The sequence below is a fragment of the Hyla sarda genome, chromosome 11 (assembly GCF_029499605.1).
Source record: "Hyla sarda isolate aHylSar1 chromosome 11, aHylSar1.hap1, whole genome shotgun sequence".
In the NCBI taxonomy this organism is placed as follows: Eukaryota; Metazoa; Chordata; class Amphibia; order Anura; family Hylidae; genus Hyla; species Hyla sarda.
The window spans coordinates 93,550,281-93,563,469 of NC_079199.1; the positions used below are offsets into that span (position 1 = coordinate 93,550,281).

The 13,189-nt window shown below is 48.4% G+C and overlaps 1 protein-coding gene and 1 pseudogene across 2 annotated transcripts in view; one reads left to right on the plus strand and one right to left on the minus strand.

Moving 5' to 3' along the window:
- FSIP1 (fibrous sheath interacting protein 1) overlaps positions 1-13,189 on the plus strand; it is a 261,319-nt gene that overhangs the window by 178,639 nt on the left and 69,491 nt on the right. The window contains exon 14 of one of the 2 annotated variants that reach the window (XR_008849006.1): positions 5,425-5,548. The exons of the other annotated variant lie outside the window; for it this stretch is intronic. The gene's annotated coding sequence lies outside the window, so the exon portion shown is untranslated. Of the gene's footprint in view, positions 1-5,424; positions 5,549-13,189 lie in introns of those variants that run through there. 2 annotated transcript variants of the gene reach the window in all.
- LOC130296033 (U2 spliceosomal RNA) lies at positions 149-257 on the minus strand (annotated as a pseudogene).

Here is a 13,189-nt window from a genome sequence, read left to right on the forward strand (position 1 = left end):
CAGGGTCACCACTCCCCGAGGCACAGAAGTACCTCGGCTCTACACCCCCCAACCTCATGGCGAGACCCGGAGGAAACAGGTTACATTAGAGCAGCCGTCGAGCTGATTCCTCAGTACCGGCCCCAGAACGCCCCAGTACCCCTGCTTCATGCAGCAGCCATCCCCACCAGCCCAAAACCGGCATCATTTGGGCACCGGCATGAAACCGATAAGAACAGATACTACACTTGATCTTAGCCAAAAAGCCGAGAAGCGATTGATGGTAGTATTAAGTGCAAACATTAACCCTTGCAAGTTTTTAATACCTCATTGTATGCAAATAAATAATGCAACCGTAGATTTGTGCATATACAACTCATAATACTGAGACTGAAAAAAGAAAGAGGGGCCTGGCACATAGGATAGCAAAATAAAGAGGGGCCTGGCACATAGGATAGCAAAGGAAAGAGGGGCCTGGCACATAGGATAGCAAAAGAAAGAGGGGCCTGGCATATAGGATAGCAAAGGAAGGAGGGGCCTGGCATATAGGATAGCAAAGAAAGAGGGACCTGGCATATAGGATAGCAAAGGAGGATGGAGGGCCCTGGCACATAGGATAGCGAAGGAAAGAGGGGCCTGGCATTTAGGAAAGCAAAGGAAGGAGGGGCCTGGCATATAGGATAGCAAAGGAAGGAGGGGCCTGGCATATAGGATAACAACGGAAAGAGGGGCCTGGCATATAGGATAGCAAAGGAAGTAGGGCCCTGGCACATAGGATAACAAAGGAAAGAGGGGCCTGGCATATAGTATAGTAAAGGAAGGAGGGCCCTGGCACATAGGATAGCAAAGGAAAGAGGGGCCTGGGACATAGGATAGCAAAGGAAGGAGGGGCCTGGCACATAGGATAGCAAAGGAAAGAGGGGCCTGGCATATAGGATAGCAAAGGAAGGAGGGGCCTGGCACATAGGATAGCAAAGGAAAGAGGGGCCTGGCACATAGGATAGCAAAGGAAGGAGGGGCCTGGCATATAGGATAACAACGGAAAGAGGGGCCTGGCATATAGGATAGCAAAGGAAGTAGGGCCCTGGCACATAGGATAACAAAGGAAAGAGGGGCCTGGCATATAGGATAGTAAAGGAAGGAGGGCCCTGGCACATAGGATAGCAAAGGAAAGAGGGGCCTGGGACATAGGATAGCAAAGGAAGGAGGGGCCTGGCACATAGGATAGCAAAGGAAAGAGGGGCCTGGCACATAGGATAGTAAAGGAAAGAGGGGCCTGGCATATAGGATAGCAAAGGAAGGAGGGGCCTGGCACATAGGATAGCAAAGGAAAGAGGGGCCTGGCACATAGGATAGCAAAGGAAAGAGGGGCCTGGCATATAGGATAGCAAAGGAAGGAGGGGCCTGGCATATAGGATAGCAAAGGAAGGAGGGGCCTGGCATATAGGATAGCAAAGGAGGAAGGAGGGCCCTGGCACATAGGATAGCGAAGGAAAGAGGGGCCTGGCATTTAGGAAAGCAAAGGAAGGAGGGGCCTGGCATATAGGATAGCAAAGGAAGGAGGGGCCTGGCATATAGGATAACAACGGAAAGAGGGGCCTGGCATATAGGATAGCAAAGGAAGTAGGGCCCTGGCACATAGGATAACAAAGGAAAGAGGGGCCTGGCATATAGGATAGTAAAGGAAGGAGGGCCCTGGCACATAGGATAGCAAAGGAAAGAGGGGCCTGGGACATAGGATAGCAAAGGAAGGAGGGGCCTGGCACATAGGATAGCAAAGGAAAGAGGGGCCTGGCATATAGGATAGCAAAGGAAGGAGGGGCCTGGCACATAGGATAGCAAAGGAAAGGGGCCTGGCACATAGGATAGCAAAGGAAAGAGGGGCCTGGCATATAGGATAGCAAAGGAAGGAGGGGCCTGGCACATAGGATAGCAAAGGAAAGAGGGGCCTGGCACATAGGATAGCAAAGGAAAGAGGGGCCTGGCATATAGGATAGCAAAGGAAGGAGGGGCCTGGCATATAGGATAGCAAAGGAAGGAGGGGCCTGGCATATAGGATAGCAAAGGAAAGAGGGGCCTGGCATATAGGATAGCAAAGGAAAGAGGGGCCTGGCACATAGGATAGCAAAGGAAAGAGGGGCCTGGCACATAGGATAGCAAAGGAAAGAGGGGCCTGGCACATAGGATAGCAAAGGAAAGAGGGGCCTGGCACATAGGTTAGCAAAGGAAAGAGAGGCCTGGCATATAGGATAGCAAAGGAAAGAGGGGCCAGGCACATGAATACTAGAGAGGGAGTAACTTGCAACATAGAAAAGGTTAGAATGAAGTGACTGGGCAATAAAATCTTATATAGTTATTGATGCTTTACAAGACACATACAGTCATAAAGCTTGGATTTGTCGTAAATCTCCATCTACTATAACAACTGATCCTTATGGGGGAAAAGTTAAATCCTGTGAATTCCACAATCAAGGGACCCTCATAATGAAAACCAAATCCTATGTTATTAGTTGAAACATCATGTCTACAGGTGTGGGGGAAACCTTCTCGGCATCTGTTCAGCCCTTCTATGACCTTTAGTTGATGGTGAAGACAGAGATATAGCTGACAGATTCTTTGTTCTTCTTAAAAATTGATCCAAGTAGGAAAACACTAACATTTAGGAAATATATTGGGAAACACATTGGCACCTTGTAGAGCAATGATTAATAACTTACATCCCTCTTGTCAGACATGACAATGAAGATTAATAGGAAAGGTTTCAATGACCTTTAGTTTTACTGAAGACTCAAGACCAAGATGGAAGAAAAACAAACCTGATCATCAAGTATATTATTTAAAATGAACCAAATATAGGCAGACCTGGACCCCCTCCAGTTCTTTGGGATCCCCAAAGCTCAATTCATTCGAACCATACGGTGTCAACATATTGAAGCCATAATACAGACCTGAACGTGTATTACATCTGTTATCATCTGGTTTTGGCTGTAGTATGAGAAGATGTAGCCAACTGGAGAAGACATTTTGATTACAAAGACTAAAAGAGATGCAACAACCAGAAGCAACACTGGTGGGTAAATAGTAAATATTTGCAGATATTAATTATGGGCTAACTTAACATGATGCTATAAATTAAAACAGATAAAACAAATTGCTACCCATGCACCCCATCTGAACAATGGGGGCTGTCCAAAGGGGCTCAGTCGAGGCATTTTGCATAAATTGTAAGAAGACAGATCCCCCCCCCCCCATAACAAGAAAACCATGTGATTAAAGTAGGGTTTTCATAGACTTGCTAGTGAGGGGATGGAATTCCTTTGGCCTACAAGGGGAAATGATTCTAAGGTCCTACTATTAAGAACAAAAAAATCTATATCTGAATCCATGCATAAGTAATGATCCATAGCGACAAATAATTGGCTGCATGATCAGCTCCAAGTTGTCTTCTGCTGGACCTTTGGGGTTCCTATAGTGTGAACGCCTTGTCCTACCTGGGGATACTCTTGAGGACTAACCACTGTGGCACAAGGTATACAGGGCTCATGCCCCAGATTTTTTTGCCTGGCACCCTGGATCCCTGGAGAGGTCCAATTTTAACTTAATCTGCAACCTCACAACATGGATGAAGTTGCAAAGTGCAACAGGGCTCAGAAGCCACTGTTCACCCTCGTAGGCCCACTTTAGGCCTGTAACGTATGAGAGTGCAGGCCTTAACACAGGCAGGCGTGATGACGTCCACTCACACTTTCCCTGCGGACATGGTATATTATTGTGGTTAGGTGAGTATCTAAGATGAAGGCTGCTTCATGGATCCTGCCACTATATCCACAAGATCAGCAAGACTACGTGCACACCAGACTCTTGCCTCTCCTGCTGGGATCAGCAATAACTCTGATTCCTGCAGTTTAACCCCTTAGAACCTGCAGCCAATGTCAACTGTTGCAGCTAAGCAGTTAGATAGGAGTAGGCTCCCTATGCCAGTCCTAACCGACCCCCCCCCCCCCCCTTCCCGTGATATGATCGCGAGGCCAACCTCTTGTAGGCAACAGCCCTAAATCAGCATTAAATGGGAGGACAGAGAACCAATGGCTCTCTGCTCCATCATAGTTTTCAACTGAATTGGTATCCTGGTTGGCTCCCTTCCTATAGGAGACTATGTAGTGTTTATGTTACAATTGCCTATACTTTCCATGTGTTTTTACTTTATGGCAAGCCATGACCTACATAGGAAGCCAGACATGGTAGGTCTCCACTGTTTCAACACATGCAGGAAATTAAAGCAAAATTGTGCTTTAATTGTTCACCTATAGTATTGTAGTTAGGCTATTTTCACATGGCGGAATTTGGGAGTGAAATTCCATGGAAATTCCGCTGTAGTAGAGTCCCATTGTTTTCAATGGGATTCTGCTGCACTGTGAACAGGCGGCATTCCCGTTCCTAATTCTGGCGTCCGCATAACCGTAGAGGAGACGTTGACCAGCTGCCCATAGCAACCAATCAGATCGCTTCTTTTATTTTTCAGAGGCCTTTTTAAAAATGAAAGAAGCGATCTGATTGGTTGCTATGGGCAACTGCACCACTTTTCCTCTCTCTGCACAGGTTTTCATAAATCTCCTACCCCCGTTGAGCCTGTTCAACATTTCTGCGGATTCTTCTTGGAAACGTATTGCCGCCTATGCAGAGCAGTCCGAGCGCCGCCAAAACCATCAAATGTGCAGAATGTCCACCCGTGTGACATTTTGTGCACATTTTCTAATAGTACAGGTTTTTTTTTTCTTCTTTTTGGGAAAATCACAACTAAATCCTGGCTTGGAGCGTGATATGTAGCCATTGGGGGAGATTCATCAAAACCTGTCCAGAGGAAAAGTTGCTGAGTTGCCCATAGCAACCAATCAGATTGCTTCTTTCATTTTTAACAAGGCCTCTGCAAAATGAAAGCAGTGATCTGATTGGTTGCAATGGGCAACTCAGCAACTTTTCTTCTGCACAGGTTTTGATAAGTCTCCCCCATTGTCCCTAGGCCGGATAGCAATGGTCGCCGGATTTTGCAGGTCGCAAGTATGGTGTGACACAGGTGTCAAGTCCTGGGAAAAAAAGTGTGGGAACTCACCCAAGATTTTCACTTAAAGGAGTACTCCACCCCTAGACATCTTATGCCCTATCCTCTGGTTAGGGGATAAGATGTCCAGGGGCAGAGCACCCTTTAAGGGCTGGTCCTGCAGGACTCCTGCTAAAAGGAACTGCGTTCCTGCTGTGGAAAAAGTGCAGGAACTCCATTCCCACAAGTTCCTGCAGGACTTGAGCCCTGGCGTGACAAGATGCGTAGGTCTAGCCGGAGACCGAGAAGCTTTTATCTTAATCAGTATGGAATTTCCTTAATCATTTTCAGGTGGTTGTATTTTATTCATTTTATTGCTCATTTATCCTCTTTTTTTTTTTTTTCAGCTAATGAAATTTCCGCGGTCTCTCATTTATCTCTGCAAGTTGCTAGCAGCCGAAAGGACCGTGATGAATACCAATGCTTAATGGACTTTCCACACTTTTGTACGCTCCGGCTCCTGTCCGAATACATTTTTGTAAAATTGCTTTTCAATTACTGTCCCCGGCTATTTCTAGAGAAACATGGTAGGGGGTCAAAGGAATGCTGGGAATGCAGGCCCTGGCCCAGAACAATGACTTTTACTGACAGAAAACTGTGAGGCAAGGTTTTAGATTCAAGTAATATGACTCCTAGGGAGCCGTGGTTTTTGTCCGTGAAGAAATGCTCCCTCAACGTTTAAAGAGACAGTCCTGTTTGGAGCGGACAAAGGGGCTTCTCGTTTTCTGTCCATTTTTTAAGACAGTGTTTCCCAACCAGGGGGCCTCCGGCTGTTGCAAAACTACAACTCCTAGTATGCCCGGACAGCTTTTGGCATGACGCATTGAAACATGTAACACTCACGGTTCAGTAGACAGGAACACTTGTGGAAGTGGATCCGCTGGACCTGTGTGGCAGATGACACGGGACGTACCAGGGAACGGGGTATAAGGTGCCGCTGGTTTTCACCAGAGCCCGCCGCAAAGCGGGATGGACTTGTGTCGGCAGGCGGCACCCAGGTCGCTACCCATGGCACAACTTGACCACACAGGCGGCTGAGGAGGTTCGAGGCACAGGTAGGATACGGCAACTTGTGGTCAGGATAGCAGAAGGTCAGGGGAGGCGGCACAGGAGCGTAGTCAGGAACTTAGCAGGAGGTCAGTAGGCAGGCGGCAAAGGAGCAAGGTCAGGTCACGGAACAAAGAGGTCAGAAAATGGCAAGGCAATTCTCAGAAACGCTTTTTCTCAGGCACTAGAGCAACAAAGATCCAGCAGGGGTAAGTGGGAGGTGCAGAAACGTATAACAGTGTGACAGCTGCAACAAATAATTACGGGCCCACTGGTCCTTTAAATCTTAGCGCTCTGACGCGCGCGTGCCCTAGGAGGTGGGGGCACGCACGCTGGAGCTGAGAGGAAGCAGCAGAGCACAAGTTGTCAAAGGGCACCTTTGACACCTCTGTCCATGTCAGGAACTGTCCAGAGCAGGATAGGTCTGCTATGGGGATTTGCTCTGAACAGTTCCTTAAATGGATAGAGGTGTTAGCAGAGAGCACTGTGGTCAGACACAAAAGAAATTCAAAAAGAAAAGAACTTTCTATGTAGTATACAGCAGCTGATAAGTGCTGGAAGGATTAATATTTTTAAATAGGAGTAATTTACAAATCTGTTTAACTTTCTGGCATCAGTTGATTTAAAAAAAAAAATGTTTTCCACCGGAGTACCCCTTTAAGTTAGAAAAAAATAGGACATGCAGTATTTTTTTTTTCTCCGCTCAACTCCCGTACTTCTTACGGACTGACCAATGGAGCTCCCTTTACTGGAGCACAAAGGCAATGTTAACAAGTGCTAACCTATTTAGCAGGAATAAAGTTGGGCATGTACATTAGATAAGTGTTGGTTGGATAGGCTGATTTCAGGACTGGCTGACCAGTAAACCGCTGCCCTGGATGTCGCCTTCCATCACTGTCGCCGCGTCCCCGGGGTGTCCCCGACGCTCCGGCAAGGCCTCTGCTTCCCCGGCATCCTCGCTCTCCATCGCCGCCATCACGTCGCTACGCACGCCGATCCTATTGGATGATGGGACAGCGTGCGCAGCAACGTGATGACGATGATGGAGAGCGCCGACCATGCAGGGGATCCTGAAGAGGACGCGCCGGAGCCCCGAGGACAGGTAAGTGATCATCAGCGGACCACACGGGGCACCATAAACGGCTATCCGGTGGCAGCTGAAGCAGTCTGCGCTGCCAGATAGCCGTTTATGCGATGGCCCTGACATACAAAAGCATCGTATGTTGATCCTGCCTTCAACATGCGATGGCCTCTGACAGGCCATCGCATGTTGAAATTATCGTATGTCGGGGCCATCGTAGGTCGAGGGGTCACTGTATACTGTGTATACATTAGTATACTGACTATACATATAGAACAATAAATAACATTAAAGTAACAGGGGAGACACTGCAGGAGAGCCCCCAGGGACTCAACCTGACAGGGCCTAAGTGTAGTACAGGACCAAATCCTGTACTGGGACATCACATATATATATATATGCACTTTTGTGCCTTATATGGCCAAAAGTCCATGACTGACTGCAGGCCTGATGACCTGAAATGACAACCGCCAGTATGAGTTATCAAACCCACGGATGGGCCAGGATTTATCACTATAACCCGGAGGCACGAATGCTTTTATATTACACTGGTGTGAACCTAGCCTTATCGATCCTTCCACGCTGCACATTTCCAAAAATGTTCTACCATATGAGTCAACACACTGTATCTAATAAGTCACTAATCCTAAGGACTCTCACAATGCCGAGAAAGAAGTTGACGTTATGCCAACTCACCCGTAACTTTCATGTGAGACCAACAGAGGACTCAGCATTCTTGTCTAGAGACACAAGTTCTAGTAAGGACAGGAGCATATGGGAGCATTTAGAAAGTAGTTTTACAAGCATCTATGAATCTATTGGCTTTGTAACCTGGCTTTTTACCATCAAGCAATTGTTTTTGGAAAATCTTGAAGATTTTTGACACGTTTCCAGTTTTTGCTTGTACTGCAAACATATCTTCCTCCATCCATTGCCAGAAAATCTTGCACATTCGGCATATTTTGTACAGTGAATTATATGTACGATAGAATAGCTGGTTCATTGCTCCACTGTGGTATGTGGCTTGATATACAAATGTTCTTTACCTTACTTTGTTGTTCCCTTGTTTTATGAACTAGTTGATGGGATTTTTTAATCACACATAGAATATTCCTATATAGGAAATCTTATACTACAGTCATGGCTGTAAATGTTGGCACCCCTTAATCACAGAAAATAATTGCAGTAACACATGTTTTGCTATACACATGTTTATTCCCTTTGTGTGTATTGGAACTAAACCAAAATAGGGAGGAAAAAAAGCAAATTGGACATAATGTCACCAAACTCCAAAAATGGTTGTTACGCCGAGCGCTCCGGGTCCCCGCTCCTCCCTGGAGCGCTCGCAACATCCTCGCTACTGCAGCGCCCCGGTCAGATCTACTGACCGGGTGCGCTGCGATACCGCCCCCAGCCGGGATGCGATTCGCGATGCGGGTGGCGCCCGCTCGCGATGCGCACCCCGGCTCCCGTACCTGACTCGCTCTCCGTCGGTCCTGTCCCGGCGCGCGCGGCCCCGCTCCCTAGGGCACGCGCGCGCCGGGTCTCTGCGATTTAAAGGGCCACTGCGCCACTGATTGGCGCAGTTGGTCTAATTAGTGTGTTCACCTGTGCACTCCCTATGTATACCTCACTTCCCCTGCACTCCCTCGCCGGATCTTGTTGCCATTGTGCCAGTGAAAGCGTTTCCTAGTGTGTTCCTAGCCTGTGTTCCAGACCTCCTGCCGTTGCCCCTGACTACGATCCTTGCTGCCTGCCCCGACCTTCTGCTACGTCCGACCTTGCTCTTGTCTACTCCCTTGTACCGCGCCTATCTTCAGCAGTCAGAGAGGTTGAGCCGTTGCTAGTGGATACGACCTGGTTACTACCGCCGCTGCAAGACCATCCCGCTTTGCGGCGGGCTCTGGTGAATACCAGTAGTAACTTAGAACCGGTCCACTAGCACGGTCCACGCCAATCCCTCTCTGGCACAGAGGATCCACCTCCTGCCAGCCGATTCGTGACAGTAGATCCGGCCATGGATCCCGCTGAAGTTCCACTGCCAGTTGTCGCCGACCTCACCACGGTGGTCGCCCAGCAGTCGCAACAGATAGCGCAACAAGGCCACCAGCTGTCTCAACTGACCGTGATGCTACAGCAGCTACTACCACAGCTCCAGCAATCATCTCCTCCGCCAGCTCCTGCACCTCCTCCGCAGCGAGTGGCCGCTTCCGGCCTACGACTATCCTTGCCGGATAAATTTGATGGGGACTCTAAGTTTTGCCGTGGCTTTCTTTCGCAATGTTCCCTGCACTTGGAGATGATGTCGGACCAGTTTCCTACTGAAAGGTCTAAGGTGGCTTTCGTAGTCAGCCTTCTGTCTGGGAAAGCTCTGTCATGGGCCACACCGCTCTGGGACCGCAATGACCCCGTCACTGCCTCTGTACACTCCTTCTTCTCGGAAATTCGAAGTGTCTTTGAGGAACCTGCCCGAGCCTCTTCTGCTGAGACTGCCCTGCTGAACCTGGTCCAGGGTAATTCTTCCGTTGGCGAGTACGCCATCCAATTCCGTACTCTTGCTTCCGAATTATCCTGGAATAATGAGGCCCTCTGCGCGACCTTTAAAAAAGGCCTATCCAGCAACATTAAAGATGTTCTGGCCGCACGAGAAATTCCTGCTAACCTGCATGAACTGATTCATCTAGCCACTCGCATTGACATGCGTTTTTCCGAAAGGCGTCAGGCGCTCCGCCATAATATGGACTTTGTTCGCACGAGGCGTTTTTTCTCCCCGGCTCCTCTCTCCTCTGGTCCTCTGCAATCCGTTCCTGTGCCTCCCGCCGTGGAGGCTATGCAAGTTGACCGGTCTCGCTTGACACCTCAAGAGAGGACACGACGCCGCATGGAGAATCTTTGCCTGTACTGTGCCGGTACCGAACACTTCCTGAAGGATTGTCCTATCCGTCCTCCCCGCCTGGAAAGACGTACGCTGACTCCGCACAAAGGTGGGACAGTTCTTGATGTCAACTCTGCTTCTCCACGCCTTACTGTGCCTGTGCGGATATCTGCCTCTACCTTCTCCTTCTCTACTATGGCCTTCTTGGATTCCGGATCTGCAGGAAATTTTATTTTGGCCTCTCTCATCAACAGGTTCAACATCCCGGTGACCAGTCTCGCCAGACCCCTCTACATCAATTGTGTTAACAATGAAAGATTGGACTGTACCGTGCGTTACCGCACGGAGCCCCTCCTAATGTGCATCGGACCTCATCACGAAAAAATTGAGTTTTTGGTCCTCTCCAATTGCACTTCCGAAATTCTCCTTGGACTACCGTGGCTTCAACGCCATTCCCCAACCCTTGATTGGTCCACAGGAGAGATCAAGAGCTGGGGTACTTCTTGTTTCAAGGACTGTCTTAAACCGGTTCCCAGTACTCCCTGCCGTGACCCTGTGGGTCCCCCTGTAACCGGTCTCCCTAAGGCTTATATGGACTATGCTGACGTATTTTGCAAAAAACAAGCTGAGACTTTACCTCCTCACAGGCCTTATGACTGTCCTATTGACCTCCTCCCGGGCACTACTCCACCCCGGGGCAGAATTTATCCTCTGTCCGCCCCAGAGACTCTTGTTATGTCTGAATACATCCAGGAAAATTTCAAAAAGGGGTTTATCCGCAAATCCTCCTCTCCTGCCGGAGCTGGATTTTTCTTTGTGTCCAAAAAAGATGGCTCCCTACGTCCTTGCATTGATTACCGCGGACTTAATAAAATCACGGTAAAGAACTGCTACCCCCTACCTCTTATCTCAGAACTCTTTGATCGCCTTCAAGGTGCCCACATCTTTACCAAACTGGACTTAAGAGGTGCTTATAATCTCATCCGCATCAGGGAGGGGGACGAATGGAAAACTGCATTTAACACCAGAGATGGACACTTTGAGTATCTAGTCATGCCCTTTGGCCTGTGCAACGCCCCTGCCGTCTTCCAAGACTTTGTTAATGAAATTTTTCGTGATCTCTTATATTCCTGTGTTGTTGTGTATCTGGACGATATTCTAATTTTTTCTGCCAACTTAGAAGAACATCGCCAGCATGTCCGCATGGTTCTTCAGAGACTTCGAGACAATCAACTTTATGCCAAAATGGAGAAATGTCTGTTTCAATGTCAATCTCTTCCTTTCCTAGGATACTTGGTCTCTGGCCAGGGACTACAAATGGACCCAGATAAACTCTCTGCCGTCTTAGATTGGCCACGCCCCTCCGGACTCCATGCTATCCAACGTTTTTTGGGGTTCGCCAATTATTACAGACAATTTATTCCACATTTTTCCACTATTGTGGCTCCTATCGTGGCTTTAACCAAGAAGAATGCCAATCCTACGTCCTGGTCTCCCCAAGCGGAAGACGCATTTAAACGGCTCAAGTCTGCCTTTTCTTCTGCTCCCGTGCTCTCCAGACCTGACCCATCTAAACCCTTCCTATTGGAGGTTGATGCCTCCTCAGTGGGAGCTGGAGCGGTCCTTCTACAAAAAAATTCTTCCGGGCATGCTGTTACTTGTGGTTTTTTTTCTAGGACCTTCTCTCCGGCGGAGAGGAACTACTCCATCGGGGATCGAGAACTACTGGCCATTAAATTGGCACTTGAGAAATGGAGGCATCTGCTGGAGGGATCAAAATTTCCAGTTATCATTTACACCGATCACAAGAATCTCTCCTATCTCCAGTCTGCCCAACGGCTGAATCCTCGCCAGGCCAGGTGGTCATTGTTCTTTGCCCGTTTTAACTTTGAAATTCATTTTCGCCCTGCCGACAAGAACATTAGGGCCGATGCTCTCTCTCGTTCCTCGGATGCCTCGGAAGTAGAGGTCTCTCCGCAACACATCATTCCTCCTGACTGTCTGATCTCCTCTTCTCCAGCCTCCATCAGGCAAACTCCTCCAGGGAAGACCTTCGTTTCTCCACGCCAACGTCTCGGGATTCTCAAATGGGGTCACTCCTCCCACCTCGCAGGCCATGCGGGCATCAAAAAGTCCTTGCAACTCATCTCTCGTTTTTATTGGTGGCCGACTCTGGAGACGGATGTTGTTGATTTTGTGCGGGCTTGTACTGTCTGTGCCCGGGATAAGACTCCTCGCCAGAAGCCTGCTGGTCTCCTTCATCCTCTGCCTGTCCCCGAACAGCCTTGGTCTCTGATTGGTATGGACTTTATTACAGACTTACCCCCATCCCGTGGCAACACTGTTGTTTGGGTGGTCGTTGATCGATTTTCCAAGATGGCACATTTTATTCCTCTTCCTGGTCTTCCTTCAGCGCCTCAGTTGGCAAAACAATTTTTTGTACACATTTTTCGTCTTCACGGTTTGCCCACGCAGATCGTCTCGGATAGAGGCGTCCAATTCGTGTCAAAATTCTGGAGGGCTCTCTGTAAACAACTCAAGATTAAATTAAACTTCTCTTCTGCTTATCATCCTCAATCCAATGGGCAAGTAGAAAGAATTAACCAGGTCCTGGGTGACTATTTACGGCATTTTGTTTCCTCCCGCCAGGATGACTGGGCAGATCTTCTACCATGGGCCGAATTCTCGTACAACTTCAGAGTCTCTGAATCTTCTGCTAAATCCCCATTTTTCGTGGTGTACGGCCGTCACCCTCTTCCCCCCTCCCTACTCCCTTGCCCTCTGGTTTGCCCGCTGTGGATGAAGTGACTCGTGATCTTTCCACCATATGGAAGGAGACCCAAAATTCTCTTTTACAGGCTTCTTCTCGCATGAAAAAGTTTGCCGATAAGAAAAGAAGAGCTTCCCCCATTTTTGCTCCCGGAGACAAGGTATGGCTCTCCGCTAAATATGTCCGCTTCCGTGTCCCCAGTTACAAACTGGGACCACGCTATCTGGGTCCTTTCAAAATCTTGTGCCAAATTAATCCTGTCTCTTACAAACTTCTTCTTCCTCCTTCTCTTCGTATTCCCAATGCCTTTCATGTCTCTCTCCTTAAACCACTCATCAT